This window comes from Chinchilla lanigera, unplaced genomic scaffold, assembly GCF_000276665.1.
Source record: "Chinchilla lanigera isolate Chin_1 unplaced genomic scaffold, ChiLan1.0 scaffold00020, whole genome shotgun sequence".
In the NCBI taxonomy this organism is placed as follows: Eukaryota; Metazoa; Chordata; class Mammalia; order Rodentia; family Chinchillidae; genus Chinchilla; species Chinchilla lanigera.
The window spans coordinates 26,500,045-26,515,924 of record NW_004955421.1 but is presented as its reverse complement, the minus strand read 5'-3'; positions in this window follow the sequence as shown (position 1 = coordinate 26,515,924).

The window sequence follows — 15,880 nt, the reverse complement described above, 5'->3', positions numbered from 1 at the left end:
TTTGTTCTTTTCTCCTTAAAATAAAAAAGAAACATTCAAATAATCCATTAGGAGAATCACCATGCAAGATAATGTTTTTAAAGAGTCCTAAAATTATACTGTGCTTTTCCAGTGTTAGACATATAGCTTCCTCTGAGAGCTTCAATCCAGTTGGATATTTGATGGGACCTGCAGGCCCCATGCTGAGGTTATGTTCTCCAGCAATTCCCATGCCTTCTTCTGGCTTCCTTATTTCCATAAAGGCAGCTCTGCTTACGCAAGGACGTGACCTGAGACAGGGCCATCTTCAACTCCTCTTTGAAGGATCTTTCCTCATCCCCCTAAGTAATCCAGTAAACTGGAGACTCAGGATAATTCTGCCTCCTAATTCCTTCCCGAATCTATTGCTATCTTCTTTGAGTATGATTTCCCAGCTGATCCCCTCATTGTCCCCTGTTGTGATACACCAGACTCCTCACAGACATCTCTTTCCCGGATGAGTCTTAGCTCCTCCCTTCATCTCCACAGAGCAGAGACAGAACGCTGATTTTGACAACAAGCCCTCGTTTTTCATTTTCTCACCCGAACCCCTTATACTTCTCCACCGAATGAGGTAAAGTAAAACCTTTTTGATAAATGACTTACCTGCTCTCTGCCCTCCTCTCACCCTTACAGTCCTCTGCTCTCCAAAAGGATAATATCTTCCGCTAGCTGCAGGCCTGCCACTTCCATATATGGAGATTTCTCTCACCTTTGTACCTTTGAACGTGTGCAGTTCGTCTTGCCTACATTTTCCCATCCCTCATGTCTTCTCTGACTTGCTCTCACTTGTCTTCCCAGAAGCCCCAGTTCTTTTCTCTGTGCTCTCATATAGCACTTGTTACTAATCTTTAGTACAGAACCCATCATCACCCTACTGAATCCACTGTTTTGTGTTCACTCCTTACAACAAGCCCGGGTCTTTCCCACCTCTAAATTCTCAATGCCTGGCATCAAACTTCCCTGAGGATCAAAAGTCAAGCCCTTAACCAGCTTAAGAACCAGGTAGCGTAATTCAAGGTTACTAATACAAGGCTATTACTTCTGGTGTAATTATTTGACAACTCACTGGATGTCTCATTTAAAATCAAACTTGAAAAACAAACAGAATACCAAAACAGAAGGCTGGGTCAAGCCTTAAAAAGCGAAGAAAATGTCAGCAGAAAAAAGCCTTTGCTGGTTCCTTGTAGAGTAGGTTAGAGAAATTTCAGGGTTTTGCTCCTGTGGGTACACAGCAGTACGTGCCGGATGGGAAGAGAGCCCCGCGCCACATGGCATTAACAAGGAAATGAAGTGTGATGGCTGATTGATTGTGTCAATTTGAGAAGTTTAGAACCTTAGCTAAGTCGGCTCAGAAATTCTACACTCTAAGCTGTAGAGGACCCGCTGGAGGGTGGCTCGTTGCCTGGGTGGTATAAAGGGGAAATAGGAAAGATGGACCGGCTTCTGTTCTTTGAAAGGGCTCCAGGCTTCACCTACAGCTTGGACGTCATTTCCTGGCCTCTAGCACAGACTTTTCGGCTTCTGCCTCAGATCCTTCATCCTTCCAGCACAGAGTAGTCAACCTTCATGGCAAACCCATCGGCCTCCTGATACGAACTGCAGGGGATTCTGCATTGAGCTCCAGGCCTTGGACTGAACCCCTCAGTCTCCAGGGTGCAGACACCCTCTGCATGCTTCCTCATCCAACTCTGTGACCGACCATCCTAATCCAATCTTGTGAGCTCTTACACATTTCTATATCTTGTGTTATATCTGTTTCTCTAGTAAAACACTGACTGACACACACAATTTCTCATTTAAGAAAAGAAGAAAAAGAACAACAAAGCCAAATCCAAACCTTTAGGTTCTGTCCCCATTCTCAGCTCCCAGAGTTACATTCCATCTCTTTTGTATTCCATGGGGCACCATTTAACGGTTGAGAAGATGTGACCAGGTGTACTGGTTACCCTTGCTGGGGAAGCAAGAAGGCCCAGACTGAATTCTAATGTGTTAGACAAATAAGTACTTCATCCCAAGCCACTCAGGTAGCAGTAGAAAATGACTGAGGCACTGGAGATTGCTCCCAATTAGCCAGCATGGGATAAAGACCTACAGGGGGACCTGTGACTCGAGATGGTCATTAGCTATTCAGAAAACAGCATCCCAAATAGCACTCACCTTTTTCATGTTTGAAAATAGAGACAGAACCAGGTTCAGAATCTGAGCAGGGCTTGGGGTCATCTCTTACAGCCACCATTACAGGTGTTTGGAAAATATGAGAGTTCCCCAGTTGGCAGAAACTGTGTGTGCAGGAAAAGACGAGACAACTGGCTGTTTCACACGACAACCATTCACGTTTTGTGAGGGCAACATGCGAACAGGCTTTTTAGAGGGTTTGTTGGTTTCTGATGGTCTCGTAAATAACAAGGATGACATTTTCATTAAAATAGCCCAAATATTTTCTTTGTTTTTAAAGAATCTCAGACTTCAGGAAGAAACTGGCTTGTCTGCTTGTGTGCTCTGTTCCCCAAAGGTCAGTGTCAAAGGTGCTGTACAAATGCTAATAAGATGTGATCTGATTCCATAGACGTAACTGGTAATTCTAGAGCTGTACGTTCAAATATACAGAAAACTTTTTTCTGCCTGAATATGAATATGTACACATATTTGCCAAAGTATTAGTAAATTGTTGATTTTTAGGGGCATTAGTACTTTGAGGTATTAGTACGATAATTTGCATTTGCATAGCACTTTATGCTTTAGAATCACTTTCTCCCTTTCTCATTAAATCTTTATAAAGGCTCTGTGAGCAGCAGCGTTGTATCCTCCTATTATTCTGCAGACTGGGAAACTCTTCATAAGAGAAATTATGTGAAAAAATAAGAATTGCACTGAATCTTCTGATACTTGATTGTCTAGTTTTGAGAGTCATGCCACTCTGGATTAGACACAAGTTTGGACAGAAGCTTTAATAAAAAATGAGAAATGTTAAAAAAAATTGTTAAATATATTCTTCTCAGTTAGTTAAGGAAGACACAATTTAACATGTAGGATATATGATAGGGAAATCATCTGCATGGTTGATTAGAAGGGCTGAAGAATCTATCTGAAAGTCACACCAAACATCTCAGTCTGGGTATTGTTCCTGGATAATAAATATAACAAGCTGCTAAGGATATGAATAAAAGAAAAATTATGAAAACTGTGGAAAAGACTGTAAAGCAAATTAGCCAAAAAATGATCTGCCCAGTGGTGACCTGGTGCAAGCACCACTAGTATGGGGTTCAAGTGATCTTGGTGCTATACAAAACTTGTGACCAAGTTGTGATTACAGAGAGAAGAAGAGAATTAACAGGTGTTCGGTAAGTGGAATAAATTAGCAAGCTGAAATTCAGTCTTGTTTGTGAAAAGTTCTGTTTTTCTCACTTTGATTTACATAGGAAACACACGCAGATCTTAAACTAACATTCCACTTCTGTAGGTCTGGGGGAGGCTTGCGCTTCTGCATTTGGATAAGCAGCCAGGTAATCTCATTACTACTGGCTTACACACTGTTCATGAGTAGTAAGATTATAAAGAACCACACCAGAAACTAAGCACATACTCCAAACCTGGCTGGCTCCGTTACTCAGCTTCCAGGTCCCAGGATCCAGGTCCCAGGATCCAGGGTGTGGGGACAGGAGCAAATGAATCTGCACTATTTTATCCTATCAGTCATTTACCTTCTCCATAAAGAAAAACACTTTTATACTCACTACTCAGATGTCACTCTAATTCATTGCAGAGAAAGAAAAATTTTGCATTGTAGATATGAATTCTGTGTATCTATGAAGGAAAACATACTCATGAAATCCAAAACTAAGCGTCAAGATACACAGCTATGTCTTGGAGATCAAGCCTCATGCAGCATGTGGAAAGGTGATCAGAATATCTCATTTTCTGTCTTTGATTTGGAGAGATGGTAGTATACCCCTGTGCCTCTGGGAGTGGCCTACCGAGAGCTTCTCTCAGCTCATGCACTTGTCTTCTTTTTGTGTTACAATCTGAATTTTTTTCTGTTAGATAAAGTAGAGTCTGATAATTCGCAGTTTGCATATTTGTGAATTCGCTTCTGTAAAAGTTATTTGTAACCCCCAGCTAATACTCGCTGCTGTTTTGTAGTCACTGCAGATGTGGGCAGTGCCATAAGATCAGAGTCGCCCAACAGACGACCCCAGGCGAGGCCGTGTGAAGAGATGCTCTGGCTTCTAGCACCAGCTCTCGCAGTGTAAACAAATGACTTTTTGTGGTCTACTGGATCTTGCACTTTCTGTGTTTTTGAGCTTTTTGTTAGTGATTCTGCTATTTGAAATGGCCCCAAGTGTAGCAGTGAAGTACTGTCCAGACTTCCTGAGTACAGACAGGTCATGATGTGCTTCACCGAGGAAACCCATGTGCTGCACGAGCTTTGTTCAGCTGCAGGTGATGGTGCCACTGGTCCCAGCAACATTACTGATCCTAACTACTGTGCATAATGAGAACTGGAGATAACTGTATATGCTACAGATTATGTGTTCAGGAAGTCAGAGTAGCTTGCTGTTATGTATGTGGGCTCTGAGTTCAAATCCCAGTTTTACCCTTTCCCATCCGGGAAAACACTTTCTTCAATTTCCTTTCTTGCAAAATACCTGATTCCCAAGATCATGGTGAGGTTTAAAGGAATTGCTGAGCACATTCATTAGATCCACTGTGAACACACAGAACACTGGAAGAAAGCAAGAACTGGATAATTCCGGTTGTCACTGTTGTTTATAGTTTTATGAGGCATAGATCATTGGAAAGCTCCAGAAATGTGCAAAATATCACACCATAAGTGGTGCAGCTAAGACACGAACAGAGATCTTCTAACACCAAACTCACAGGGGAAACTCTCTAAGGGAGAGTGAGAAGTGTTTGGAGCCTGTATGTGTGTCTGGTTATTGACCTAAATATAGAGTTATGAGCTGTGCAGTGAAAGGCAGGCCGGGATAGGGTCAGTCAGCAAGAGGTAGGAAAAGGGGTGCCTCGGAGCGATTGCAGCCATTTCGGGTGTCAGATCTCAGACCCCTTGGTTTTGCAGCTTTTTATAGAAATGCCTGTGGAAACATAATGGTAGGCAGGGGTGACCGCAGTTCAGCATTTCAGACATATCATCTTTTCTCTCCAGTGCTGCAGGGGTTATGCTACAAATTGAAAGATCTAGCTACATGAAAAGGAGCTGACACATTGAGGCAGGATGTCTTTTCTTGTGCAGAAAGCTCTGATCTTCAAGTTAGCCAATCTGGAAGGGGCAGTTTTGACAAGAAGAATTCCACAGTTTGCACTTGCTGGGCCTGTGAGCTTAACAAAGGAATTAGAAGCACATCCAGGACTGATGAACAAGAAACAAAAATCTGGGTATGAATGTGATATAAAGACAGGCGAAATGGGGTACAGAGAAACCTTAGCACATCACACCCCTGTAAGTAAGGTGACTTCATGCATGGAGTGGAAAGTGGGTTCCCTGGAATCAGGGGTGCGGAGAAAACACTTCCCTTCACTGTCACCCCCGCATCAAGGCACGGCGTGGCCTCTTCACAGTGCAGATCTTACCTCTGTGAGTGGGCGCACTCTCTAACCTTTAGAAGCAGCTTCTGGAAACTACCCATCCCCACAAGGGGAAGAGCGGAGGGTGGCAGGCTTGTTTGCTTCTATTCTAAGATATGCGGTATTGAAGAAATCAGAGTTTTCCTTAGGGATCAAATAATGGAACATTTTAAAGAAAAGGTAGAGTAAAATGGAGGAAGATTATGCGAGTGGTTCAGGCACGCAGTGGAGAGCTAAAGGTACAAAAAATGATGAAAGGTAAGAAACAACATGATAAAGATGTAGGAAAAAAACTGTTAATCCTGTGAGGCAGGTATTGATGCCACAACCGCCTCTACCCAGGCAAGCCCTCAAGACCCCCGTGGAGCAGATGTGATGTCCTCACCTTACTGAAAGGGAAATTGGCTCAGTGCATTTTCAGAGCTTCCTCCAGGTCACACAGGCAGTGAATAGCAAAGAAGAGGTTCCAACATGTAACGTGGAAGATCTCAAACCTTGAGCTTTTTGCAACAACAATCACCCAAACAATAATAAACTCTAATATTTTGTCAACACTTTCTGGGTGCTGGACACTCACCTACAGAATTTATATGCAACCATTATTTGAATTTTATAGCAATATGATTGGTGTACAATTGTACCTACTGCATAGATGTGAAAATTAAGGCTTAGACAAAGTAAGTAGCTAGTAACTAAAAACCCTAGAAGAAGACGCTTGGGCAGGCAGCTCGCCAGGTTGAGGAGATTCTTCCCAATTTTTGAACTTATCCTTAGGAAACATCTCAGGAGGAGTGGGTGGAGGTGGCGGTGGATGGGGCGTGGGAGGGTCCTTGTCTGGGCTGCAGGGAATGGTCAGGTAACTGTTGTCAGGAGTCCTGCTGAGTTGTCACAAATGGAGAGTGGGCTGGGGTGCAGCAGTGGGGCAGAGGGAAGCAGACTTAAATAGAAGGAGGACTTAAAACCAGACTGGGACAGGCAGGGAAAGTGTGGGAAAGTGGGGAGACGAGGCGGGGAAGACATTGGCCCACACGGTGGCCAGGCTGGCAGCGCTACGCGATACGCTTGTTGTCAGCCGGAGACAGGACAGCACTGGTTGGGCAGGGCCGGCGGTCCAGGGCTGGTTGTCTTATTGTGAAGCCAAAGAAGAGCATCTGAGGGCGGCTCAGACACAGACTTCAATTCCCCGGAAACAAAAGTCAGGAGGAAAAGAGTCCAGGTTGGTCTCGCATCCAGCAGGACTGCACATAGGCACTGGGAAGCCAGGGGCAGAAGGACAGCTACTGAGCTCGAACTGCGCTTAGCCAAGGAAGAGCTGAAGGCAGAACAAGTGGGTCCTTCAACCACTGGACCTCCATCCCACACCTGTCTGGGGACAGGGGGAGCGACTCCTGATGGGGAGCGGGAGTGGTAGAGGAGAGAGCCCCGCCAGTGTGTAAACGTCAGCCACAGAGAGGCCCGTCTCTCTCCCCGGGTGAGGGAGCAGCCAAAGTCCTTCTTGCTTCCACTTCATTATTTCACTCACAATGGCTCTGCTTACAAGGGCCAAAAAATAACTCACCGTGCTGTCTCTCCCTTTGTGGCCAATGATTTAGCCATTTTGTGCTCACATATTTGAATGTATTTCTGTAACTAAGCAAATTCATTCTCCCCCCAGCTCTCCGGGTCTTGGGAAGCGCTCGGAACATGGCTTTCCTCTGCCTCTTCACTCCTGGGTAGAGATGCACCTTCTGCTGACTGAACCATGTAACTCCAAGTGCGACTGATTTTAGGAGAAAATTGCCCACCTTTTAGAGTAAATAAAGTTGAGAGCAGAGCCGAGCGACTTCATTTCCACTTCCTAGCAGAGCGACTGGAGAGTGAGCTTCCTTCAACTTCAATTGCTCTTCTCAGAAAGTTTTTATTTAGCTTAATAGAAGAAAGCACTCTTTCTAGACCAAAGAAGAAAAAATAAGACAGGGCAAGGCAAGTAAGTGAAGACATTTTAGCTCTGAAGCTTTTAAAGACACAAATCTCTCTGCCTGTCTCTGTCTCTGTCTCTCTCTCATTTGTATTTTTACCAACAATCAATGACAGTATCAGGAAACATCAGTACAATATGTGAAGGTGTGGCACACAAATGACACGAGAAACAGGAACAGAACAAAGTGAGCGAAAACGCGCTCGAAGCCATTGTTGCAAATAATATATCTTATAAGAAAAGTCCACAGGGAAGCTGGAAGATTAAAATAACAGCACCGTGTGAAATAGGGACGACGCCTTGTTTTCTGGAGAAGCTGATGTTTCTATGTCAGCGAGCGAAGATGTTAACAAAAGAATGTACCAAGCACTGCCCCTCAGACGTCTGTCCTCTGTGTGGCCCATGCTATGTGTTATGTAAAGCACTCACTTTGCCCTCCTACATGCTTGATTCTTTTTTTCCCTTTTTCTTTATTTTAAGGATTAAAGGAAGCCATCCTACGTGGAGCTGTCAGGCATCAGTCAATGTGGGTAGAAATTAACCACAGTGAGTGACATCCAAGTGGGTTTAATCTGAAAGGAAAATGAAGACGCTGTACTCCTATGAAGTACACATAATAGCACATATATTATTTGTTTCCTGGGCTTTTATTTGAATTAACAAGACAGGAAAAATAAAAGAATAAAAGGTTGCACAAAGTGCTTCATGCAGTATAGGTGTCTCAACCTAATGTGTCTGCTGGATCCTTGTTTGCTTCTGAATGTCACCAAGGGTGATTATAGCTTGCAAAAGTAGACCAGAAAAAGGCATGCCTTCCTATGTCTTGGGCTGTAATTAAAGCCACAAGCCATCAGATAGCAAAGAGGCCAGCTGCAGCCCTTCAAACCTTTAGCACCCTGGCATTAAAAATAGATTACAGCACAAAATATGTACCCAAAATAATCCCAATAAAAAATTTGCACATTTGATTACTATAATTGATTTTTTTCTTCTAGATATGAATAAATGACCCAGGCTAAATGCCAGTTCCTTGCAAAGAATTTCATTTAAGCTTCACTGAATTGAAAAGGCTCAACCAGACTCAACGTTTCCAACTTCCTAGCAAGTAGCAGAAAATCTACCTGACAGTTGCTATGGAAACACGAACAGGAAGAGTGAACCACCAGCCTATAAATCCACAGAGAAACCTTTCTTAATTGGAAGGCCTTTAACCCACACATTTTTCTCATAGCTGCAGAGCTTATTTCTAAAGAGATTATTAAATTCCTCAATTGACTTATGAAGGATGCTTCCCACTATATTACTGTGCTTTGGCTTGCTCGTTCTTTATATCTGTTTCCAAAATTACAAAGCAGACCAGGGATAATAAAAGTTAACACAGATGTTTCAATGAAAAATCCATATGATGTTCCGAAAATAACTTCAGTGGCAATGCCGAACAAAAAGGATTCCAGTGCAGGAAGCAAGACGGTGTAGACATGTTTGTTTCAAAGCTGTATCTGAGACACCAGACTTCTTCATTCCCCACACGGTCCTGATATACTAACCTGGGTGAAAAATCTCGACAACATTTCCTAGTGTAAAGAGGACTGATGGAAACGGAGAAATAAATGAGTAGGGCAATGAGATGCACTGCTTTCTTGCTCACTCTTGATGTTTTTTAAAGTGCTTTTTGTGGTTAGTTAGCTTATGTTAACTAGTATGTGATCAACTAAACAAGAAACAAATAAACCCAGTTTAATATCTGTTGAATCTTCCTTGCATGGGGTAGTTTTGTTTAATTCACTACTTGACTGCATTTTGTAAGATAATCTGTACAAGAAGGAGGAATGTGACAGAGAATGTACAGTAAATAAACTTACCCACACGCACACACCACCTTCCTCCTTCCGGTTGCAGTGGCCCTGCCCCACTCCCCAGCCCCAGCTGAGGCCCTGCATGTATGCATGCAGTTCCCACCCCTCAGCTCTCTTCCACAGTTCCTTGTAGATGTCATGACTTCCTGGTTCTGTTTCAGCCTCTCCATAACTACTACTTTTTCCTATCATTGATATTTAGACACGTTTTTGTTTCTTCTAATCTTAAAAATGTGTGCCAACAAAACACTGCGGCCCTGTTCCACTTTTGTAAGGATCCTTCTCTCTTCACCTTTCACCCTAGAATTTGAGTAATTCTTTTTTTCTTTGCTGCCTTTGCCTGTTTACTTCCTTGCGACTCTCTCTTCAGCTCCCGGGAGCATGGCTTGCACTTTCCCCCTCTGTACACAGTGCTTGTGAGCACTGATTAATTTGATCTGGCCACATCTGCTTTCTTTATTCCAACTATTTCTTCCTTTCCACCGTATGATATTCTCATGGCCTTTCTTCTATCTTCTCTGCAGTTCATCTTCCGTCTACTTTGTGATGTTCTTGAAGATATTCCATAAACTTCCTGCTTTCACCAGAATTCTCCTTTGGGGAACCTCAAACCAGCCCATCGATTCCATTACCATCAACACATTAATGACTCACAGACATTTATTTGAAACTAATTGTGAAAACAGGATAAAAATTTATCTTGTTAGGTTGTTGAGATAACTAGAGATAACACTTAAACTTTACAATGTGCCTGATGCATTTTCTGCCCTTACTGGAAATGCTGGCCATTTTTAGAATGCATTTGAGACACTTTAAAGGCAGCATGCATAACCTGAAATCACTTTCTTCTCACAGGAGTTCTTCCCGGTGGTTCTGTCTTCATGAACCCCTCACTTATCTTTTAAGCCCCTTTGAATCACTAACTTCATGCAGAAATCTCCCTTATCCTCCTGAAGTCAGGGGCCCCTCCTATAGGTTATCAAAGCTATATTATTATTCAAGTTCATATCTTACTACAAGTACTTATCTGTTTACTTGTCTTTATTCACTTTGAGAGGAGAAAACTGTATATTTTTGTTTACTATTTTATACCAAAAATATTTATTGAGCAATGAATGAATAAAAGCAGATCAAAGCACAAAATAACCCACTAACTGGACATACTTTAAGTCACTCTTTAAGAGTTATCCTAAGAGGCCTCTGGTAGTTTCCCGTGTCATCTTTCCCACCTCTTTTGATAAAAATTTATGTGACTCCTTTGAACCTTATGGAAATGTCCAGCATTGCTTTGCATTTACAAAATGGCATTAGGGAACATGAAATTTTTGAGTAACGCAAGGATATCGCTGCAAAGCACAGGGAGGAAAAGTTTGCTGAAATGTTATGAGTATGAGGAGTGCTGTCATGTACAATATTCCCTACACAGAGAATATTTACACAACATCCAGGCTCAAACTCCTCTTTCATCTGAAAAATTTATCTGGTGTCCATTATAATCATTCATCTGTGGAAAAGACAGTCTGTGAAACCTTTTATACTGATGTGGACAAAGCCTCTGGTTAATGTGTTCAGGTGTTTTCAGATCATGTGTTTGAGGGCTTTTGTGGTGCTGCTTTGAGGGCTGGCACAGACTCAGAGCTTTTGGTCAGCACAAACAGGTCACACCCGAAGGAAGACAAACGGGGACAGGAGGAAGTATGGGGCTTTCATCTGACTTCGCTACAAAAACAAAGACACTTGGACTCGGTGCATACACAGAATTATCCCACAATCAAGGCACAGCAGCTGAAAGTCCTTCCAACTTACACAAATATCTAAATTTACATACTTGCTCACAACCCGTAAGACTGTCATACTGTGGCTTCCATTCCTGTCCAAAGACTTCCTTTGTGTTCGGTTCATATACCTCAGACTCAAGGAAAGATTGAAAGATCTGAGGCAACACGGTGCAAAAAGGCACAATGTATATTACCCTCATCTCCTTACTGATAAAGAAGCACTGAAAATTTCTGTGACTGCCTATTTTGGGAGAGTGTATGGAAAAATAGGATTTTGGTGGGCAAGTGCCTGAGTTGCACTAGCCTTGCCTCCTGCTGGGAAAACTTACTGAACCTCAGCTGCTTCTGCTGTAAAGCACAGATAATAGTCCCACCTTCGGGAATTGTTGACTCAACTGTATGATGTTCTATGGATAAGACTGGGTGAATAAATGTTCAGTAAAAAGGAGCTGCAGAAGAGATGAGCTAAACAGAGCTAGTCTACATGAGATCATTTCAAGTGAACGTTGCTGCTCTGTCTTCCAGTACAGTGATCAAAGGGATGGGTGGATGAGTTAGGTCAGGTATTGTTTTACCACCTGGATCACCATTTAGGTTTTGAGCACTAAAAACTGTTAGCTATCTCTGTAGCTCTGACCCTTTCTGGAACACATAATCTTAAAAATATCTGGCAGCAGTAGGTTTTCAACTTGCTATTTAAAATTCAGCAAAATGAATTTTAACTTGGTTATTAAAAAAATTAAATGCTAAGATTACTTTAGTGACATATCTATATATCTCACTATAATTATATATCAAATGAAAAGCAATTCTGTGTAGACAGTGGAGTCAAATTAGTTTTGTTTGGTTTCCAGCAGCATATGAAGAGCAAGAGTGAATCTGAAAGTTTGGCTCATTGATTTGCTTCATTCATCTACCTACAGAAATCGTGCCATAAGAAATGTGACACACATGGTATTTTCCCATAAGTTAGCTAATTCAATCTCCATATCACATTGAAATGCATGAAGATTTTTGATAATATTCTCATTTTAAATACAAGACTAAATAATTCTCAGAGCTCATCCTAGAGTTCATCAGAATCAAGATTTTAGCCCTTCTGTCTGATCGTAATGACTATTATTGTTTCCCTCGTGCAACTTTTCCTCATGATACAACAGCATTTTCGCTTCTTGTCATGACAGTAACTTTGTTATCCCTGTGTTCTCTATTCTTTATTTTCATCCTACCTCCTTCCCTCCCTCCCTTTTTTCCTTTCTCCTAAATGACATGCACATTTCTCCTACCTGAAGTACCCATTTTTCTGCATGATATTTATCAAGTTTTGTGCTTTGATCATTTATCTGGTAAGATTTTGTGAAGAGAGGAGAACCCTCTAGTGTAACACAGTTTATAATCACTCTAGAGCACCTGTCATGCCCCTCTTCCTTCTCCCTGCCCAGACTTGAGCATAACTCCTAAAGGCAGGCCTGTGTCAGTCAGTGTTTTACTGGAGAAACAAGTATTACACAAGACATACAACTGTGTAAAAATGTACAGGACTGGCTTATAATGACCACCCACAGAGCTGGCTGAGGAAGAGTGCAGAGGGTGTCTGCACATGGGAGATTGAAGGATTCAGGCCAAAGTCTGGAGCTCACTGCAGTGTCCCATGCAAGTCTGTATCAGGAGCTTGATGGGTCTGTGACAGAAGGCGGAAGAGTCTAAGCCAGGAGTCCAAAGGTTCATCACCAGAAGCTGAAGAGTCTAAACTAGAAGCCAGGAGATGACATCCAAGGTGAAGGCAAGACTGGAGCTCCTCTGAAGAAACAGAAGTAGATCTAGCGTTCCTCAGGTCCCCTTTATACCATCCAGGTGCTGGGCTGCCTTAGGGTGGGTCCTCCACAGCCTGGGGTGTGGAATTGCTGAGCTGGTTTACTTAAGCTTCTCTTAACTAAATCTCTCAAATTCACACTGTCGAACAACCATCACAAGGTCCATGGTTTGTTCCCAATTTTTTATTGCAATTTCATTGCCATGTTGTATTAGTCTCTTTCCTCTTCCTGGGACAATACATCCAACATGCACATCTTAAAAGAGGAGAGGTTAATTTTGGCTCACAGTTTCGGTTTATGGTGAGGGCTCTCAGGCAGAAACAGTCATGTATATCTACTTTGTCCAAAGGTAGATGTATAAAATCATGTATTAAGGGGCCTCAAAATGTTAGGTATTTCAGTTTTATCATAAATCCAAGTTCTTATGTATAATCTTCAAGATCACATAGTTCACAGGTAGAATTTTATCCGAGGAGTATCATTCATATACAGTGTATATATCTGAAGCTTATTTCCCAATGACTTATTATGTAGATAATTCAAAACAACAAACAGAGAAGTAGAGTGCCACAGTGCAAAGGCTGGAAAAGCACTTTTTGAGCAAAAGAAGAGGCATGTGATGTTTTTGTTAGCCTCCATCAGTCTAATCCTATTTCTCCTGTTTATCAAACCTTTGTCATTTTTGTATATGGGGTTTATGCTTTCCAAAACCCACAGAGATTTATGTTCCTCTAATTTCTTTCTTGAAGAGGACTAAATGAAAATGAGAGACAGCATAGCAGCACCATCACCTTTGCTTCTTAAAAAATATTAGAGAAGGCGACATTCATCTTGATGATCTCACCCATTCCCCACAAAGTGGATGAAGGCGAGAGAAGTAAAGAGAAATAAGCTGTGCTATTTACAGAACCTGGCGAATCAGATTCTCACAGTGAATGTATTTCCAGTTACTTTAGCAACATGGAAAGTTATATTAGAGAGCTTCTCTATCTCCACTAGCATTTATTCCCCCAAAATATTAAATATAGTCTTCTTCATTTGGCCCCATCTACAGCTGGGATTAGGGAACTGATGGTTTTGGAGATTTATGCATTGTTAAAAAAATAGCCAACTTAGGGAGGAGGAGAATGATATTTAGAAATGAAGCAGCTTACCTGCAATCACATACGTAGACTAGGATTGAGACCCATTATTTTATGCATATATTTTCTCACTACTATCGCTCATTCTTTTACAGTAAAAAAGTCATTTTTAAAAACATATCTTTGAGTTCCCAGGCTCATAGATTACAGAGTAGCTTGCACTTATAATGTTTCATGCTGATGTCATTATATTTAAAAAGCTGTTTAAAGGAATACAGCATGATGCCATTTGGTGGATAATAGAGGAGTTTAACCCATTAAAGAAAGAACCACAGTGGATGAAATCTGGGTAATGTAGTTTTTTCCCTGATGGCCCTGATGAGAGGCAACTTAATATCTGAGGACACAGAGTGGCTGGGAATTGAGCAGAAGGGGAATTTTGGAAACAATGGAACCACAAAAAGAGGAATTCCAAGTTACCACATAAACTCTCTTCATGTACTTCAGACCATTAATGGCATACATGTGAAATAAGGGGAGGACCTAGGTGGAATGGAATTTCTATGTTTAATTTTTGGAGGGATCCCCATAGTGCTTTTCATAAGGGTTGTGCTAGTTTGCATTCCTACCAGAAATGCGGAAGGCTTCCTTTTCCCCTGAAGCCTTGCAGCATTTATTACTTGGCTTCTTGGTGACAGCCAGGCTTTCTGGAGTTAGGTAAAATATCAGCATTGTTTTTATTTGCATTTCTCTAATGTTTGCCATTTTTAGGAAGAGCTTTATTGGTAGTAAATTTAGGAATGACTGATGGTGATGTTAACCAATTTGATTTGCTGATAACATACCTGTGAGGAGATGTGAACTTGCCCCCACCATCTCCAAGAAGAAATAAGCTTCTTGACCTCACATAGAAACATCACATATACAAGATGGTGTTCAATTCTCTGATATCTGAAGCGGGTTATTGTCAGTTAGAAACCTTAAGAAAATGACAGATGGGCTAGATCAAAGGTAAGAAATTATGTTCATCAAGGATAAACCTGTACAAGAGAACAATTACAGTGGAGAAGAAAGGCCTCAGGGGGATGTAGAATTTGCAGGGTTATCATGTGAAAATGCCTAAGTGTTTTGTGTAGCTCCCAACAAATCTCACCCCGTGTCATTTCCATAACATCACCTGTAGCATAGCTGTGTGTGGTTTGGTGCGCTCACCATGGAAGTCCTGTTCAGGCTTTGTTTGATAAGAGGAGCTTCTTATTTGATCTGTCTTCTCTGGGTATCAAATCCTTTGTGCTCACTAAATAATTGTCACTCTTTTATTCTGCCCTTTCTTTATTAATCGACTAATTTGAAATATTAAATACATATCTTGAGAACAATGTAATCTCTTTGCATGATGTGCATTTGTGCATGTGTGCAACATGTATGCCTTTGGATCTTAATTTTTCCCTCCCCAGTCAACTGACACAGCCATTAGAGATGTGACTGGGAAAACGCCCCTTACCCTTGTCTCTGGAGTTTCTTCTTTTCTCAGTTGAAATCTACTTCACTTCATCTTTTGTGTGTTGTGTGATCTAGCAGTGAGGATGGTAGTAACATGGCTACTCCCTTCACTGAAGACTCATCTATAAATTCCAGAGAATCTCTGGCTTCATGTACTTGTTCACATTTCTAATCCATTTATCCCTAAATAATGTTCTTTCTACTTTGCTTTTGCTTTGAAGCCAGAAAAATTCATACATTTCTATTTATGCTTCTTTTTTATGAAGTTCCCATAGGTAAGGACTAG